This window comes from Anabrus simplex, chromosome 1 (genome assembly GCF_040414725.1).
Source record: "Anabrus simplex isolate iqAnaSimp1 chromosome 1, ASM4041472v1, whole genome shotgun sequence".
Taxonomy (NCBI): domain Eukaryota; kingdom Metazoa; phylum Arthropoda; class Insecta; order Orthoptera; family Tettigoniidae; genus Anabrus; species Anabrus simplex.
Window position 1 is genome coordinate 1404469441 of NC_090265.1, and position 20600 is coordinate 1404490040.

General features: G+C 37.5%; 1 protein-coding gene across 1 annotated transcript in view; it reads left to right on the forward strand.

Annotated features, from left to right (window-relative positions):
- Root (ciliary rootlet coiled-coil, rootletin) overlaps window positions 1–20600 on the forward strand; it is a 461920-nt gene that overhangs the window by 186891 nt on the left and 254429 nt on the right. The window lies entirely within an intron of this gene.

The window sequence follows — 20600 nt, forward strand, 5'->3', positions numbered from 1 at the left end:
ACTTAAAACTAACTTATAAGTATACATAAAATAAAAACAACATATGCGTAAGACACTTTCATGCTTGTGAATGTTCGAGTTTATGACTTGCACTGTTTCTTAGTTCTTCAGTTTGACTAAATTTACAATTCAAGCCATTGAGTTTTTAATATAACTAGCAAATGTACCCGTGCTTCGCTACGGTACTCTACGTTGTATACGGATATCGAAGTAAATTACTGCACATGAAGTGAATAAGATTTTTAAATTGGGTGTGTCTTAGATTTATCCGAGAAACAGCATTGTGAAATCCACAGACGTTGTTTCCAATGAAAGTGTGATTTGCGGGATTGCGATGATAATGGCAAGTCCATTTGTCTACTGCAATTCACAAAGAAGTTGGTAATATTCATTTAACGCCTGGCCCCATTGCCTAGTGTGAGACCAAAATCGATTTGGGGAGGTTTCATTACAATGGAAGATCCCATTTCCTACTTTCAGATAGATTACAGTTGAGGAACTTTTAATATATTTGCAAGGACCTTCCTTACTGCCAGTCAAAAGTGAGTTGCGTTCTTATCATTATAATGGCAGACGCATTTTCTAATGCCAGTCAGCTTACTGCCAGTCACACCGATTTGGTGAGTTTCCATTATAATAGCAGGCCACTATGCCTAACGTCAGTCACATTTTAGATGGGTAAATTTGCTTATAATGGAAGACACCCTTGCCTACTGACAAACAGGATCGGGCAAAAGAGTTTTGAAAAAAAAAATTCACGCTCCCTTGTCTTCTGCTAGTCGAACCGAGAAGCGAATTATGCATTAAAATAGTGCACAGGAGATGGAGGATGACCCCATTCTTACTGCCTGTCAAAGTCGATGTGGGAAGGAGTGAATACAATAGCAGACGCCCTCCTTCTGACAGTCACTATTGATTTGCAAAGTATTTAATAACAATGGCAGACAAACCCTTTCTAGATCGCTACAAATCGACGTCAATGAAAAAATATAGTCGTCATACGGAAGTATATGGATGTTTACCTTCATTTACAGAATAACTGCTGCTAAACAGTACACCAAATCGAAAAAAGGATTGTACAATAAGATGCACTTCTGGCCAAATTTCAATTTTCTACCTTGTCTGGCAGGCTGTGCCGCCATCTTGCTTTGGGGGGACGGCAGATAAAAATTAGGAAATTCCCAAAAATTTTTAAGCCCACGAAACCTATAGGTTGTCATTTTGGATAAATTATACAACTGCGTTCTTACACTGAGCCCAAAATTCGAGGCCCCCCAGCGTGCGCCCTTGAAGGAATTTTGAGAATTTTCGATTTTTCTAGGGATCCTGGGGTCATCAGCTTCTCCCATACCAAGTTTCAAATTTCGGAGATTTCTGGAAGTGCCTCATTAATTCACGTCATTTTTCATTTTTAAATATTTATATATACATCGCTCCGGACCGACTTGCTTTTATATATATAGACTAGCAAGATGCCCGTGCTTCGCTACGGTATCATAATGAAGTTTATAATTGAATGCTTAATGTTTTATATATAATCTGCCGAAATTCCCAATCAGACTCGTTTTCTGAGGGAATCCGCCAAAATTCATGATCTAACTCATTTTCTGAAAGATTACGGCAAAGTTCCTCCCATTTTTCAATTCGTTCCAGCAATCAATTTCGTACTTCCCGGGCTAGGTCCAGGTATTCCACCTGGTCAGTTGGGTCCCTAAATCTTTGCCATCTTTTCCTATAAGCATTTTTAATATGGATCAAATCCTTGAGGAGATCCGACGAGGTGTCGTCTTGGGTGCCTTGGTGGTACTGAACCCGCGGCCGGACTGCAATCGTAATCATTACCCAGCCAGGACCCGTTTGCAGCACGGTCCGCACATTTTAACGATGGTCCAGAACATTATTATTATTATTATTATTATTATTATTATTATTATTATTATTATTATTGATGATCTGGACCCCACAGCAAGATGCAAGACTGCTACTTGGCGGTAAATATATCTGCTGCCATTGTCATTTCTGATAATGTTACCAGCACCATCGTCGCGCGTAGGCAAGTGCGCAAGATTTCTAGTGACATGAATGATATACTCCCGTGTATTAATGACCTTATTATAGAGGTGAACAATTGTACGGTCAATATCATTCCTATCGTTTATTTTAAATGTGTTTAAATTTGTATTTATATGCCAGGAGAATCTACTGTAATCTAACTTTATGTTCTCCAAAGGAAAAGATGTTTCTTGAAAACAAACCCAGGAAAGATTAAAAATGATCAGTTTATGATCAGAATAAGTACATTATGAGAAGTAAAATCAATTGGTCTCAACTCCTTTTCAACCCACCGCCGTAAAGTTGATTTATTCCCTCCCCTCCCAAGAAAAGAAGGCGTGTTTCTTTATGTTTAAGGAGATTCCAAATACCAATGTTCACATCTGTTACCTTCAGTTCTGAGATATAAGTATCTCCATAAAATGAATTCACATATTTTTTTCACTCACCCCCCCCCCCCCCCCCCAAGTGAATTTCCCGTTAAAAATACTTGTTTCTTTAATATTAAAGGATCTTCTAAAATACCAATTATCATGACTCTAACATATTCAGTTTTCGAGAAATGTGTCCTCATAAAAGGAATTCAACTCCTTTTCGCACCCGCCTCCCAAGATGATTTCCCCCCTAAAACACTTTTTTCTTTGTTTTTAAAGGAGATCCAAATACCAATTTTCACGTTTGTAACAACTCTAGTTTTTACTAAATGTAAGTACCCTCATACAATTAATTCAATTAATGTTTCAATTCTTTCACCTCCCCCCTTCATTCGATTTTCCGAGAATACGTGTTCCTTTAATTTTAAAGCAGATTCCAAATACCAATTTTCACGTCTGCAAAATCTTTTGTTTTTGAAGTAATAGTATCCTCATACAAATAATTCAACAGTTTTTTCAATTTCCCTCCCCCTTTTAGGTGGATTTCCGAAAACAAAAAATACATATTCCTTTATTTTTACAGGAGATTCCAAATACCAAATTTCACGTCTGTAACATCTTCAGCTTTTGATATATCAGTATCCTAATTAAAAGAATTCAACCCCATTTTCAGTCACTTTTACCCCACCACCCAAAAGTTTTTCAGAAAACAAAAAATTCATGTTTATTTTTAATAGAGATAAAAATACTATTTTTCACTTCGGTAAAATGTTAAGTTTTTGAGACATACTGTAGAAATGCTCATTTTAAAATTTCACCCCCTTTTTAGTTTCCCTTAAGTGGAGTTTCCAAAAATAAATCACATGTTTCTTTACTTTTACTGGAGATTCCAAATACCAATTTTTACGTCGGTAACATTTTACGTTTCTGAGATATACTGTAGATATAGTCTTTCTAAAAAATCACCCCAATTTATCACTCCTGTTTAACCCCCATTAATTGGATTTCCCCAAAACAAGAAAAATACGTGTTTCTTTATTTTCAGAGAACCCAAATACCTACTTTCATATCCGCAATATCTTCTGTTTCTGAGATATAAGTATCCTCATTTAAGGCATTCAAACTTTTCGCCCTATTTCACCCCTCCTATTGGGATTTTATGAAAAAAAAAATATGTTTTTTTTTTAAGGGATTCTAAATACCAATCTTTACATCTGTACATTTTAAAAGTTTTGAGATATATATACACCCATTTTAAAAGTTCACCCCCCTTTTCACCCCCATTTAATTGGATTTTCCAAAAACAAAAATACCTGTTTCTTTATTTTTAAAGGAGATCCCAAATACCACTTCTCAGGTCTGTAATATCTTCAGTTTCTGAGATACAAGTATTTTTGTTAAAGGCACTCAACCCCTTTTTTACCCCTCCTATTGGGATTTTCTGAAAACAAAAAAAATATGCGTTTCTTTATTTTCAAAGAAGATTCTAAATACCAATTTTTACATCTGTCAACTTTCAAAGTTTTGAGATATGGATACACTCATTTAAAAAATTCACCTCCCTTTTCTCCCTCCCATTAACTGGATTTTCTGAAAACAAAAAAATATGTGTTTCTTTATTTTTAAAGGAGATCCCAAATCGCAATTTTCAGGTCTGTAATATCTTCAGTTTCTGAGATATGAGTATCCTCATTAAAGGCATTCAACCCCTTTTTCACACTTTTCCACCCCTCCTATTGGGATTTTCCGAAAACAAAAAAATACATATTTCCTTATTTTTAAAAAAGATTCTAAATACCACTTTTTTACATCTGTAAACTTTTGAGATATAGATACACTCATTTTAAAATTTCACCCCCCTTTTCACCCCCTTAGCGACGGAATATCCAAAAATCCTCCCTTAGCGAGCACCTACGTTGCAGTATAAATGTATCCTCAAAATTTCGTTTCATTATGTCCAGTAGTTTTGGCTCGGCGATAATGAATCAGTCAGTCAGTCAGGACAAGTTATATATAGATGACGGATAAGCATGAGCACGTTGAAAAGTGCAGACTTCCACTTCGAGATTCATAACTCCTAAACGGTGCATGATATTAACAAACGGTTTGCGCCATCAGACGCCTCATTTATCACTATACATGTTTGTTTCTAAACCATTTCCTCCTATCTCCCCTATTTAGTGGGTAAATTGAGTTCAAAATTTGAATAGGGTGAAATTTGGGTACATTTGTAACGTTTTACATTACTTTTTGCCTACTTATGTATAAGCTAGAATCATGAAATTTGGTCCACCTATGGCCCTTGATCGTGCCAATGTGCGAACCCAACTTGATGATCCTATTATTCATATAAGTGTGTCAAACAATGAAATATACTTGTAAAAATCACCAAATTTACGAACAATCCAGAAAAACGGCCAAATCTAACATATAAGGGAGAGAGATACGACAAAATGCCATAGGTCCAAAGTTGTAGATCACTCCGAATTGAAGTGATATTGTGCCATCCATTTTGTGATTCGACTTACCGTTTAGCCAACAAATAGCTCAAAAGGAATGTCTGCACAGTCATTAAAATTGCCACCATATTTAGATATCTTTGGGGGTAAAAAGTGAAAAATTGGAACATCTTGGAATTTTTCCGTCAGTTAGGGACCAAAAGCTATAATTTCACCAAATTTCAATTTTCTACCTCGTCTGGCAGGTTGTGCTGCCATCTTGATTTGGGGGGACGGGGGATAAAAGTTAGGAAATTCCCGACAATTTTTAAGCCCACGAAACCTATAGGTTGTCGTTTTGGATAAATTATACTTCTGCGTTCTTATGCTGAGTCCAAAATTTGAGGCCCCCCAGCATGCCCCCTTCAGGGAATTTTGAGAATTTTCGATTTTTCTAGGTCTCCTGGGGTCATTAGCTTCTCAAGTACCAAGTTTCAAATTTCAGAGATTTCTGGAAGTGCCTCATTAATTCACGTCTTTTTTCATTTTTAAATATTTATATATACATTGCTCCAGACCGACTTACTTTTATATATATAGATAGATGCATAGTTGTGAACAAACAGACTTAATGATAGCACTCAAACTGAAGAATTAAGAAACAGTGCAAAGAATTCGAAAATTCACAAGCATGAAAATGTTTTACACACATGTTTTTATTTTATGAATACTTATAAGTTAGTTTTAAATTTAGTCAAACTGAAGAACTAAGAAACAGTGCAAGTCATAAACTCGAACATTCACAAGCATGAAAGTGTCTTACGCATATGTTGTTTTTATTTTATGTATACTTATAAGTTAGTTTTAAGTTTAGGAATATTCACTTTTCTCAGATGCGCAATTTGACAAATGCCCTACTCATGAGTACAACCTGACATGTTACCGTCACATGATATTCCTTTCTAAAGATGGTAATGTTTGCAATTGTACGATGTGTTATATGTATGTGTGTCCTGCTGAAGATGACCCGTTAGGGTCGAAACCGGTCCTGTATTTTTAATAATAATAATTAACAAGTATTGATTACATGGAATTCTCTCTCCTCCTTGCATTTGATCTGTTCAGTGCACGATCTGTGAGGGCGGAACCCAGCTTGATATTCACCAATCTTATGCTCTAGTTGTTCTTGTATTCTTTTCAACAGGCATGCAGAGAAAATTTTGTAGCCGACTTCAAGGAGGGAGATTCCCCTATAGTTGTTGACATCAGTTTTGTCTCCTTTTTTGTGAAGTGGGTGAATCAAGGCACATTTCCAGTCTTCTGGGAGTTTATCGTTTTTCCAGATTTTCTGTATGATTTCTATAAGTTCCTTGAATGAATTTGGACCAAGATTCTTAAGGAATTCTGCAATAATCCCGTCTCTTCCTGAGGTTCTGTTGTTCTTTAGTCGTTTAATCTGGCTCTGAACTTCTTCCTGGTTTGGTGGAGGTGATTCTGGGTGAATGAAACTGGATGCTTCTTCAAGAAATCTTTCAGTGGGTTCAGGGCAGTTAAGAAGTTCTGAGAAGTACCGTGCAAGTTCCTGGCACTTTTCCTTATTAGTAAGCACCAATTTTCCGTCTTGTTTCCTGAAACGTAAGTGCTGTGGAATGTATCCTCGTATTTTTTCTGTGAATGTTCTGTGAAAATCCCTTGTGTTATGGTTTCTAAAGTTTTCTTCAATAGAGTCCAGTTGTTCATTTAGGTGCTTTCTTTTTTCTTGCCTGATGGTTTTGGATACTTGTTTTCTGGTCTCATAAAATTCTCATTGAGTTTTCGGGGATTTTCTACCGTTGTATTTCTGAAAAGCAGATTTTCTTATCTCTAGGGCTTGGTTGCATGTTGAGTTCCACCAGGGGTGTTTTGTATTCCTTTTTAAGGGTACCATTTCTCATGCCTTCTGTATGATTTTGGTGTGGCATTCTTCCCATGTTTTCGCTGGTTGATTTTCCCATGCTTCTTTTAGATCCGTAGCAGGAATCCTTTTTATGTCAATTTTCTTGGAGTAAATTTTACTTTAACTCTTGTGAGATAGTGATCAGAGTCGATGTTTGCTCCTCTTCTCATTTTTACATCATGTACCTCTTTCTGTAGTGGACATCAATCTGAAATTCGCCAATGGATTCAATGGGGGACCTCCAGGTTTTTTGTTTCTTGGGATGCTTCCTGAGGGATGTGGACATGATTTTAAGGTTGCACTGTTGACATAGTTCAATGAGTCTTGAACCGTTTTTGTTGGTAAATTTGTGCGCCAGGTAGAGTCTGACAGATTTCCTGTGTTCCTTTTCTCGGCCTATTTGTGCATTGAAATCGCCTAAGAGGATTTTGACGTCATCCTTTGGAATTTTTGACATCTTTTCAAGTTTGTTCCAAAATTTGTCCATGTTTTGGGGATTCTTCTTGTTGTCTATATTTGTAGGGGCGTGTACATTTATTAATGTATATTTTTTTATTGGCACACTGAATCCTCATGGTCATTAGGCGATTGTTGATGGAATTAACTTCTTGGATTGAGTTCGTTATACTTTTATGTACTACGAAGCTCATACCAAATAAAGGGGTCCTATTTAGAATCTTTTGGTCTGTTTTACTTTTGAATATACGGTAATTTCCATAATCCAAGGTGGCATCATCAGTACATCGAGTTTCCTGCAGGGCAAGGATAAGAATTTTTTGCCGATCAAGTTCTGTGACTAAATTTAGTAATTTTTCTGGTTGCATTAAAGTGTTGATATTGAATGTACCAATGTAAGTGGGGGTTTTGTGGGATAGTTTACCAGAGAGCTCTGACTCTCTCCCATATTTTCGTGGTTGTCCAGGCTCCCCAGAATCCGAAAGCCTGGTTGCCGCCTCAATGCGACGGGTGGATTGGGTACCACCTGGGGTAATGTTGTTACTATGCTCACGAGTCATGTTTGGCCTGTAATAGGAGATCCAGCAGTGCTGGGTGCTTAGAACCAGGGATTGTTAGTTCCTGGAGCTTGGTATTGCTGCCACACCCACAAGGTGTCAGACGCAGACCAGGAAGCCGGTGGATACCACTCAGACGCACCTGGATTTTAAACAGGCTTTTTATTACTATCCCAAAAAGCAAGGGTGCCTCTTCCGCCAGTTCCGCCGTACCAATGATCTTCATCTTCGCCTTCACTGTCGTTGAGGTCTTCACTCGTAACCCTGAGCTGGGACCCTTACCAGATGATACACATCGGGTCAGTGTGCTCTGGAACTCACATAGGCAGGGGTGCCACTCCCTGGGCAGGGCTGCCTCCGAAGAGGGTCCCTCCCGGCTTCTTCTTCTTCTTCTTCTTCTTCTTCTTATTATTATTATTATTATTATTATTATTATTATTATTATTATTATTATTATTATTATTATATAGTCCAGTACTTCACACAGTCACATGAAGTGAACAACAATCAGCAACAGCTCAAAAGTATCCAGCAGCAGGACGATACAACAGCGAATATTAGCACACTTCCAATTATCCTCACACTCATGATAACTACTTCAATCGCTGATTCACAGCGGTCCTCAATCCACAGAAATACACACACACACACACACACACACTCTCTCTCTCTCTCTCTCTCTCTCTCTCTAAGGCAGTACACAGTCTTCCGTCCAGTACGCCGTTTCCCATGCAACTACTCACTAGACACTCCGACACCACAACCACAGCTTCTGGTTCAGACCTCAGTGGGACTCTAGCGACAGCCAACACCTCTGTCGCCCTCAGCCTAGCCACCGAACCCCAACTCACTGAGTGTAACACTGGCTCCACCATGGAGCCCAACTGTCACTCACTCTAACACTGACTCCCACACAGAGTCCAACTCTGACTGACTGTCCGTTACTAGGCTCCCTTTTTATAGCTTGCATGATTTGATCCAGAAATTTCACGATGTCACTACAGGCAGAACATTCCCGTTAAATCTCTAAGGCCCGGTTGTATAAAGACATCTGACTGGAGATCAGTTAAGAACTTAGTTCTGAAAATGAACTGAGATTACGACTTCATCGCTTTGTATAAAACTGAACTTGGTTTACACATGTGTAGTTCAAATGTAATCGGAGTTCAAAAAAGTGGACGTGGCAACACCGCAAAACAAATGAAATACGAAATAGCTCAGCCCTTTGGATAATACATAAATGGCGGGATTGACCTGGCCGTGACTGTAAACAAATTAAATACGAAACTGCCGTGACTGCCGAAGAAGGAGAAGAAGAAATATTGAAATCTCGCGAAGTAAACATGGAAGGAAATTCAAAGGAGCATTCTGCGAATTTCACACCGAAATAAAAGGACGATCTGGTGGATATTGTACTATCGAGGTACAAATATATAACAGAAAATAAAAGAACCAATATGGTGACATCAAAGTTGAAAGAGAAAGCCGTTGACTTGTCAGTTTAAATAGATCTCCAACAACCATTTGAAAACTTCTTGTAGCATAAAACAGTCCGACTCGTTGGCTGAATGGTCAGCGTACTGGCCTTCGGTTCAGAGGGTCCCGGGTTCGATTCCCGACCGGGTCGGGGATTTTAACCTTCATTGGTTAATTCCAGTGGCCCGGGGACTGGGTGTTTGTGCTGTCCCCAACATCCCTGCAACTCACACACCACACATAACACTATCCTCCACCACAACAACACGCAGTTACCTACTCATGGCAGATGCCGCCCACCCTCATCGGAGGGTCTGCCTTACAAGGGCTGCACTCGGCTAGAAATAGCCACACGAAAAAAAAAGCATAAAACATACACATGGATGACAGGGGATAATTTCTTTGAGTAGGTTTTTGTAGTGTGTCCCTTAACTTCAGTTCCAGTCGTTCCTCAACATCTTTCGAGAAACAAAATCTCATTTTGAACATTTGATCACTCATTTCAATCATCGGATTCCGTCTGTACCGAAAGACGCGAGGGGCTCATCGTAAAATCAACTTTTCTTCATCAGACGAAAAGTCGGAATAATCTGACATCCCTGCTAAAAAAAATATATATATATATATTACACAGTTGCTTTGTTTTGTAAACTTGAAACATAATTTAAAATAATTCATTATTGAAGCAGTATCATAAAACTAAGTAACAACGTGTTGGTATGGCAGTAGGCTATTCACATAACCTCACATCTGAAAAAATCTAGCGATCTTTAGCAATATTATTTAACTACTAGCATTCAAGATATTTATAACTCATCTCGATATTATTAAGGCGCGGTATTCTTACGCAGATACGATACAAGGAAACACTTCTCCAGTCTTCAGGGCTAGTTCAATGTTTAATATGAACGATAATGATCTAGGTTCAAGGAGATTAACCGACGAATATTCGCCAGTCAAATCTGAACTTAGATCGAGACGAGATGATCTTAGATTAGCGTTTATACAACGGAAAATCGAAGTTCAACTTGACTCGCAGCCATTTCTCCTCGTTAAACTCAGATCAAAAGTTTTATACAACCGGGCCTAAGGAACTCAGATGTAAGCAGACCGCCAAGGACAGTACACAGAAAGGCCGGCCCCATCACACAGGCCGGCTGGGAGATTCCAGGTCGTCTGAGTTACCAGCCCCTTCTTGGAAGTACCGAAAGAGGCTACCACGGGACCGGCACGTAACAATATTTTTATTAATAAACCGATGATAGCTGGCAATGACCCTGGTACAAGTGACACAGGTGAAGGAGTGCTTAAAAGACATGAACGTCTCTGTGGTCAGACTAGAAACATTATTTTCAATATCTACACGTTCTTTAAGAAATTGTCATCTGAATCGGAGAGAGCAAAATTAAATATTTCAGAAGCACAAGAACTGAACTTTGAAACTTGTGGAAAGAGGAGTTTGCATAATTGACAAGAATTTGTGCTGAGGCAAAAGAGTCACTCCAACAGGGGATTTACTCCTGTATTCAGGTCCTCTGTAAAGAAACATAACGTGCAATAGCATGTTAGGAAAAACTTAAAACGGTCCACCTTTTCAATACAAAAATGTTATATTTATTTATAACATGTATTTGCACTTGGAACTAGTTTCGACGCTGTGTTTGCATCATCATCAGCCAAAATGTGGGAAGTAGGCAAGATGTAGGCATTTATATTACACAAGGCGTTACATTAAACAATACACATCTTATAAGGAGATAAAAACAGGGACGAATATAGAAACAAATGAATCGTTGAGAAAACAAAAATTATACATATTAAAAATAACCTTAACCACATATCTTGCAGTGCGAAAGTGTTCTTCTTGAATGATTCCTGAATATAAAAAAACACACGCGCACACATTTCTGGAGAGCCAGCAGGCAGGACAAAGTAAAGTGAAACCTTAAGAGTTCTTCTGAGAAGAGTTCCTCATTTTTTCTGTTCCGACTAACTAATGAAGTCTCCCTTGAGTTCCTGATAAACATACATAACAGGAAATTCTCCTTCACTCTCAACAATAGCTCTAAAGACCAACGGTAAAATTTTTATTTTAAATATTGTGCAGAGACGTGAAAGCATGATTTTCAACATGATATAACTCCTTCATATATCCCAGTTTTTTAATACAAGGTGTTGCATTAAATAATACACATCTTACGAGGAGATGAAAACAGGGACGAATGTAGAAACACATGCATCGTTGAGAAGGCAAGTTATACATATTAAAAATAAGCTTAACCACATAACTTGCAGTGCGAAAATATTTGCCTTGAATGATTCCTGAATACAAAACGCGCGCGCACACACTTCTAAAGAGCCAGCAGGCAGGAAAAAGTAAGGTGAAACCTTAAGTCAACCTCCACACTCTCAACAAAGATTCCTTATTTTATATTCTTGTCGAGCTGAATACCGGACCTGTGAAGATTACAAGATTATATTGTGCATCTACAGAATGGTGTGTTAATGAAGCTATGTAATATAGAGAGAAACTGTCAAAGGTGGTTAAATGAAGAAGTTATATCATGTTCAAGATCATGCTTCCACATCTCTGCACAGTATTTAAAATACAATTTACCGTTGGTCTTTTATAGCTATTGTTGAGAGTTAAGGAGATTTTCCTGTTGTGTATGTTTATCAGGAACTCAAGGGAGACTTCATTAATTAGTCGGAACATAGAAAGAATGATGAACTCTTCTCAGAAGAACTCTTAAGGTTTCACCTTACTTTTTCCTACCTGCTGACTCTTTAGAAATATGTGCGCGTGCATCTTGTATTCAGGAATCATTCAAGGCAAATATTTTCGCACTGCAAGTTGTGTGGTTAAACTTATTTTTAATATGTATAATTTTGGCTTTCTCAACGATGCATTTGTTTCTACATTCGTCCCTGCTTTTATATCCTCGTAAGATGTGTATTGTTTAATGTAACACCTTGTGTAAAAAATTGGGTTAAATGAAGGAGTTATATTATATTCAAGATCATGCTTTCACGTCTCTGCACAATATTTAAAAATGAAATTTACCGTGGTCTTTATAGCTATTGTTGAAAGTGAATGAGGATTTCCTGTTGTGCATGTTTATCAAGAACTCAAGGGAGACTTCATTAGTTAGTCGGAACATAAAAAAATGATGAACTCTTCTCAGAAGAACTCTTAAGGTTTCACATTACTTTTTCCTGCCTGCTGGCTCTTCAGAAATGCATGCGCGTGTGTTTTGTATTCATGAATCATTCAAGACGAATATTTTCGCACTACAAGATGTGTGGTTAAGGTTATTTTTAATATGTATAACTTTCCCTGTTTTCATCTCCTTGTAAGATGTGTATTGTTTAATTTCCTGTTGTGTATGTTTATCAGGAACTCAAGGGAGACTTCATTAGTTAGTCAGATCATAGAAAGAATGATGATCTCTTCTCAGAAGAACTCTTAAGGTTTCACCTTACTTTTTCCCGCCTGCTGGCTCTTTAGAAGTGTGTGCGCACGCGTTTTGTATTCAGGAATCATTCAAGGCAAATATTTTCGCACTGCAAGTTATGTGGTTAAGCTTATTTTTAATATGTATAACTTGCCTTCTCAACGATGCATGTGTTTCTACATTCGTCCCTGTTTTCATCTCCTCGTAAGATGTGTATTATTTAATGCAACACCTTGTATTAAAAAACTGGGTTATATGAAGGAGTTATATCATGTTGAAAATCATGCTTTCATGTCTCTGCACAATATTTAAAATAAAAATTTTACCGTTGGTCTTTAGAGCTATTGTTGAGAGTGAAGGAGAATTTCCTGTTATGTATGTTTATCAGGAACTCAAGGGAGACTTCATTAGTTAGTCGGAACAGAAAAAATGAGGAACTCTTCTCAGAAGAACTCTTAAGGTTTCACTTTACTTTGTCCTGCCTGCTGGCTCTCCAGAAATGTGTGCGCGTGTGTTTTTTTATATTCAGGAATCATTCAAGAAGAACACTTTCGCACTGCAAGATATGTGGTTAAGGTTATTTTTAATATGTATAATTTTTGTTTTCTCAACGATTCATTTGTTTCTATATTCGTCCCTGTTTTTATCTCCTTATAAGATGTGTATTGTTTAATGTAACGCCTTGTGTAATATAAATGCCTAAATCTTGCCTATTTCCCACATTTTGGCTGATGATGACGCAAACACAGCGTCGAAACTAGTTCCAAGTGCAAATACATGTTATAAATAAATATAACATTTTTGTATTGAAAAGGTGGACCGTTTTAAGTTTTTCCTAACATCCTTTCTCAGTTCAATACGGACAAAATGAAATTCCTATGTTTAAAAGTGCAATAGCATGTCGCTAATCTTCATCATTTTGAAAAGGTTGTTTTGCAAAGGACAATTTTTTCATATTACAGTAATACCCCTCTTTTACACTTTTCAAGTGACCCAAGGAATACTGGTGTTAATGGGGGAAAGTGTAAATCGTGGGGAAACACTCTGGAGAAGAATGTAAATGCATATTATTAATTTATAGATTATTTCAATCTTAATCCTATACAGGAAGTAAGGGTCCAATGTAAATTAACTGTTGACACTACACTGCCTTTGTAATTCTGCTCATCCTCTGACCACAAGAAGGTACCCTTACACAGTGGAATAGGCAATACAATGGGAATATCAACACCACCTTGTATTGATTGCATTATTCAGATCATCTTGCTTCACCTGATTTACAGTATCATCAATCCATATATATATATATATATGGGTGGCGTGCACCAACCAAGAGTAAGTTCTAATTCCGTAGTAAAGTACTCTTGAAGTCAGCATTCGGCGACTTCCATACGAGAGTAAATTACTTCCGAAGTATTTTAGTCCTCTCAGATACTCCTGGACTAAATTACTACAAGAGTAAAATGTTGAAGAGTACCATCTTGTAGTATATTACTAAAGAAGTAAATAACGTACGAATATAGGTTAGAATTTACTCTCACGTCGTGCATGGAGTAAGCTAAGTTTAGACTTGTTGACTAATGATAATATCGTGCCATATATGAGAGGAAAGACGTTTCAAACGTGTTTATGGATTACTTAGATTATATCAAATACAGTAGAGACAATACACGACACTGAGCGAGATATCGAGGGACAGCTATTGGAGCTCACTCTAGCGGATAGACCTGAACGGTACTGATTCTGTCATAAGAGCACGTGTATTTTTGTGTGAAGTTTTTGGTGTTATTTATGCGTTTTCAGTGAGTTGACATAATTAAATAGTAGCGTGTGTCATTCCTTGATATCTCCTCTTGACATGAGGGGAAAGGTATGTGCTGTGTTTGGCGGCAGTAATTACGAAGTAGAGAAAAATGCGCGCTCGTTCTTCAGGTTCCCTTGTGACAAGAACATGTAAGTAATATTGTTTTTGCATATATATTCTTCCAGTGACAGAGATTTTTATAGTACTTCATAATCTTCTGACCTGCTCGACCCATGTTTTTTTTTTTTTTTTTTTTTTTGCTAGGGGCTTTACGTCGCACCGACACAGATAGGTCTTATGGCGACGATGGGATAGGAAAGGCCTAGGAGTTGGAAGGAAGCGGCCGTGGCCTTAATTAAGGTACAGCCCCAGCATTTGCCTGGTGTGAAAATGGGAAACCACGGAAAACCATCTTCAGGGCTGCCGATAGTGGGATTCGAACCTACTATCTCCCGGATGCAAGCTCACAGCCGCGCGCCTCTATGCGCACGGCCAACTCGCCCGGTGACCCATGTTTTAACGGGCTTAAAATATAATACGCATATTTTATTGTATAGTGCAGCAGTTAACCTTCAATACCGATGTGTTGTTGTAGGTGTGATCTGTGGGTTTTGAAATGTCACAGAAGCGATTTGGATAAAGTGTACAAGAAAGAAGGGACGTTACGCTTGTATAAGAATTATAAGATCTGTTCAGATCATTTCCAGGCCAGCGACTTTAAAAATCCTCGACTATACAGCCAAGGGTATGTTACATTTTTACTCTAATTGTACGTAGATATTCCTCAAAGCATCACTATCGACAACATTTTCAAACTTTTCTTTCTTTTATCCCTCTTCTCAGATTAAAGCCGGGATTTTATAGATTTTCTTTTTGTTAGTAGGCTTCATGTTAAGAGGAAAATTGTCCAGCTATTAAATGTTAATTCATTGCATCATATGTGTAAGGAATGTGCCGATATTTTTATTGACAAATGTCTTAATGTGATGATACATTGTTTTTAAATGAGGAAAAAAGACAAATCCAACCGTAAGATTTCAGGCAGGTATGCTAAAGCTAAAAAAGTAATGCATAAATGAAGGATCAAGCCATTTCACAGCAGTCCATTTCACACCTTGTTTATATGTCTAATTTCAGTCTTTGAATAATAACCTTTTAAATAAGTCTTCATTCATTTATCCAGAATTGCTTTAGCAACTTCGAAGTTAATATCTCAAATACCACTGTCTTTCTAGACGTAATTTATTTATCCATTTCCGTATATACATTTCCATTGATATTTGAATTTAGCGTGATTTGTTCAGGTCAAGTCACTAGGAGCGCCACCGTCGAATTGTCTCCCATTTTAGCAAAGCGAAATCCTAAGTGTCGTGTATTGTCTCTACTGTATTTGATTATATTGATGATCTCGACGCAGTAAACGATGGGAAATGTAAGGCCCCATTCACAATGCAAATGTAACCGTAAACTTAACGACGTAACGTAACCGTAAAATTAACGTAAAATTTGTGGTATTCACAATGGAGGAACGTAACACTAACGTAAAGAGTACACAGCAGCCAATCAAAACACTGCCATGTTATTTAGTACGGAAGTCAGGTTTTGGGCTATCTCGCAGTTTTATATTTCAATACCTCGATGGAATCAAACAACGTGGTAGCGGAATTCCTATTACTTCAAACATTTATTGCTTTGCTCCTGGGAGCTGTGTAGGCTTACGGTACCTGAAAAAGCGATCTAAACAACGGTGCAGAAAATGGGTTCATCCCTTGAATCAAAGAAGGTTATCTCAGGGCGATTTCGGTAATCTACTGTAAGAAATAACCCTCATCAGTTCGTTTTGGACATGCGGATGAAACTTGAACTGTTTGCCTTTCTTACGATTTGCTTCCCCTTTTGTAATAAAAAGAAATGTAAGGTATCCTTTACAGACATCTATGACCCTATCTATCACACCCCGATAAGATGTTTGGATCTATTTGTTTGGTTGATATCATTTTCGTAAACTAGTAGTCCGTCATAATGTTAAGAAATATACAGGGACACTGTTTTATTTATGACAGGAATTGTCTCTCATCCGTTTGCCAGCACTGCGAGCTTGTCCCCCGCCATTTATTGTCAGATTTCATTACTACAGGATATTAATTTCCACCTATTATTTTTCGGTACAGCGTATTTGTAATTCTTTTTCCTTCTATCATACATAGCCTATACACAAAGACTATTTTGAAAGAGAATTACAAGTGTTTCGCCGAAAGAAGTCATTATATCGTGCACAACACACAATGTTTACCTCTGCTCTGATTGGCTGTTTCTTAAAGTTAACGTAAAATTAACCGCAAGAGCTTGGAGTTTGCAATCCCTTAATTTTACGGACTCGCAGTTAAGTTTACGTCGGCGCATTGTGAATGGATCCATTAGATAAGATGGCCGCTAACTTCTAAGTTAACGTTAATTTTAAGTTTACGTTACGTTACGTTACGTTTGCATTGTGAATGGGGCGTAGGCCTACAGTGCGTGAAAGGCGATAGCCGTGTAATGTTTCAGGAACGTTTTTGGTCTTAGGAAGGAATCCTTTACTTTCCTTCTAAATCTACTTGGAGATCACTTACAGCTGAATTCTTGTCTTAATTTTGTTGTATCTCTAAAATTACAGTTGCTGTGTGCCCTACGAGTGTTTCGTACCGGAACATTTCAGTACGGTACAGTTGCCGGTGATCTAATTAACGTTTACCGCACAACTGCTAGCCGTATCTTTCATCGCGTAGTTAAAGCAGTAGTTGAGGCTAAGAGGGAGGTACGCCTGCAAATGATGATGATCGTTCGGAAAATAAAAGGTTATTGTTCACGTTGGCAGGTTTCCACACGTCGTGGGTGCAATTGACTGTGACTGCGCGCATATTCCCATTTATTGCCCTCTCGGTGACAACGGTGAACTTTTCAGAAATCGGAAGAGTTTTTTTTTTTTTTTTTTTTTTTTTAATGTCGCACCAGCACAGATAGGTCTTATGGCAACGACAGGGCAGGAAAGGCCTAGGGATTGGGAAGCGACCGTGGCCTTAAGGTAGGGCCTACAGACCCAGCATTTGCCTGGTGTGAAAATGGGAAAATTTCGCTGTGGATGTAGGCCATCTGTATGAAGAAACCGCCATCAGTTTTAATTTTTCCCGCGTGTCCATGACTTTCTGCTTTGCTTTTAAGTCCTTCTACAGAATCTTAACTTGCTTTTCACGGCGTTTTCCGTCACTCGAAGCATTGAATTCTTTCGTCACGACTTTCCATGAATTTCCTTTCTTATCCAGCATCTTTATGTTGTGTTTCTTACACCTTATATCCTTTGCATAGATCGTCATTATCTCTATTAACAAGCATTTATCTTTTTCGCTTACGTTTTCCCCCATTTCCTAACGCACATAACCTTATCTATTTGGATTTCTTTAAAGAAGATACACGAACACAGCACTACTCCGCGAGTAACGAACGCTACTTCTGTAGTAGTAACTAAAAGAGTAAATTGTACTTCAACTCTCCGACGTTACTTCCGGAGTAAATAACTCCCATAGTAATTTACTTCTGTAGTATGGACTTCTTTAGTAAACGCTACTTCCGTAGTAATTTACTCCAAGATGGTGCACGCCACCCTATATGTTGTAAAATTCTTGATATTGCCATATGTTACTAAAATGGGTATGGATGAAACACATTATCACAATCATATTTTAAATGTTTATAAATAACTTATAGTGACTTTTTCTTTGCTTCAGTGTGTAAAAGTTAACACATACCTTTTGGCAAGTGGTTGTCAACTCACTGGAGCAAACTGTAATTTAAATCCTACAGTACATTTTCAAATTGCTTGACATCTCAAAAAGTATCTTATATGATTCCTTTTTTAATTGTGAATACTCTTAATTCTAAGTAGAATTAGAGCCAGTGTTGGCGCGTGACCCTTATCAGCGTGTTAGCATACTAGTTTGTAGAAACATTTTATGGGTATTAAAGCTTAACTAGACGCATGCATTTTTAAACTTACACAAATCAATCCTCACCCAGTACATCTGCAGATATTTCATCTTGTAACACAGCTCCATCCAGCAATTGTGGCAGCTAAAATGCCTATAACTGAATCATGGAACCCCGGATTATTCTTACAGCTCTTCAGAAGGTTCTTCTCGATTGAAATTGAAGGCAATTTTTATCATCTTTATTGTGTTTTTGTGTTTTTTAAATAAGATTTTATCCACTTCATTGCCGCGAAAGATCGTTCGACAGTGGCACTAGTAGCAGGAATAGTCAAAATGAAGGAACAAAGTTTGGTTACTTCATGTAACGCCACATTTAATCCTGAACATGTTAAATATTTATAAACGTCTAGTATGCATGACTCCTTAATTTCTCTTGATGCATAGATGGCCGACAACTTAGTTTTGAGTACCAGGATGTTGAAGTAGTTACCATATAATTTAACCAGGGACTTGAATGGCTGAGCAGGAAAAGAGTCTATATGTTTCAAGTAAGTCAGAATCCAAAAGAGCAAGAAATTTCAACTTATTCAGTTCGGAAAAACGATTGGTTATACTGTATGTCCAGCAATTGTATCAAGTAATTCACAGTACATTTATTTATTTATTTATTTATTTATTTATTTATTTATTTCTTTCTTTCTTTCTTTCTTTCTTTCTTTCTTTCTTTCTTTTTCATTCCTTCTTTCACAAATAGCATATAGCCTACTCCTGTAGAATAACACCAAGGAGTCTGCTCAAGGCTTTACGTCACCATCCAATGGATGAATCAACAGCATCAAATGCCCTCACTCCATACGAATGCTGCTGAGAGGTTTGAAATTGAATGCAAACTTTTGATGCACTATCTAATGATTCAAAATTGTGTGCCCCCACCTCTCCTACCCTGCCAGCCAACATTCTAATGGGGTAATTTCTGCTATCAGGACCCAGACATGTTAACCACAGTGTAAGACCGTAAAGACTTGACAGCTTAAAGGTGATGTCTAATCTAGTGATACTGAAATTATCATATCGTACATATCATACATAAAAATATTACTAGAATATTATAAATAGTAGCAATGCTAAGATTAAATTAGTTAAGAGAAGGAATATTAGATACCAAAATAATGCTTGCAATATAGAGGTGAAGAACAGTAAGAATATGATCCATAAAAAGAAGAATTACATGATGATGAAAAGGAAGGAGGAATAAATTAATGGGGTTTATTAATGAAGATGAAATCCACTCATAATTAGCGTAGTTATTGGTGTATTTTAATATTTTGATAAAACTTCACAACGTTGAAATGTATGCACATACAAAGTTAGCTTGAATCAGATTTGTCTTACTTGTTTAGTGCATGCCATTGGCTACTTGGTTGCAGACCTTCTGAAGTGTTACCATGTACTTTCGGTGATCTGAACAATACATTACAGTTTTGGGCACTATATAACAATCAAGAATGCATAATATATTGTATACAATTAGCTTAACTTTCTTCAGTAATATCAGTCTGAAATGGTCCATACTAAGAAATGGCACAGTTACTTGACTTTCCCAGCCATATAAAATGCACCCCTTGGTGGAAATGATTATCAGATATTCTTTCTCCTTCTGTGACTAAAAGTGTATGCAAAGTTCAATTAATTAATCTTGCTGACTTCAAATGCAGTATTTAAACACAAGTGCACAGAGATCTCAACCTTCATCTCCAAGTCAGGATTGCGCTGTTATGTTTTCCCTGTCCTTCTGTGTGGTTTCAAAGGATGGACACTCAGCCGTTTGCTGGAGAGGCAGATTGAAGCTTTCAAAATGTACAGAAGAATGTTCTGAATATCCTAGGTAGAAAGGTAGACCAATGAGGAAGTCCTCAACTTGTTAAATAAGAAAAAACAGCTTCTAACATCCATCAACAAGTGAAAGCTCAGGTACATTGGGTACATCATGAGAAATGAACTATATGAACTTCACCAACTCATCATTGAGGGGAAAATTAAATGACGAAGATCTGCGGGGAGACAGAGAAATTTCTGGCTTAAAGACT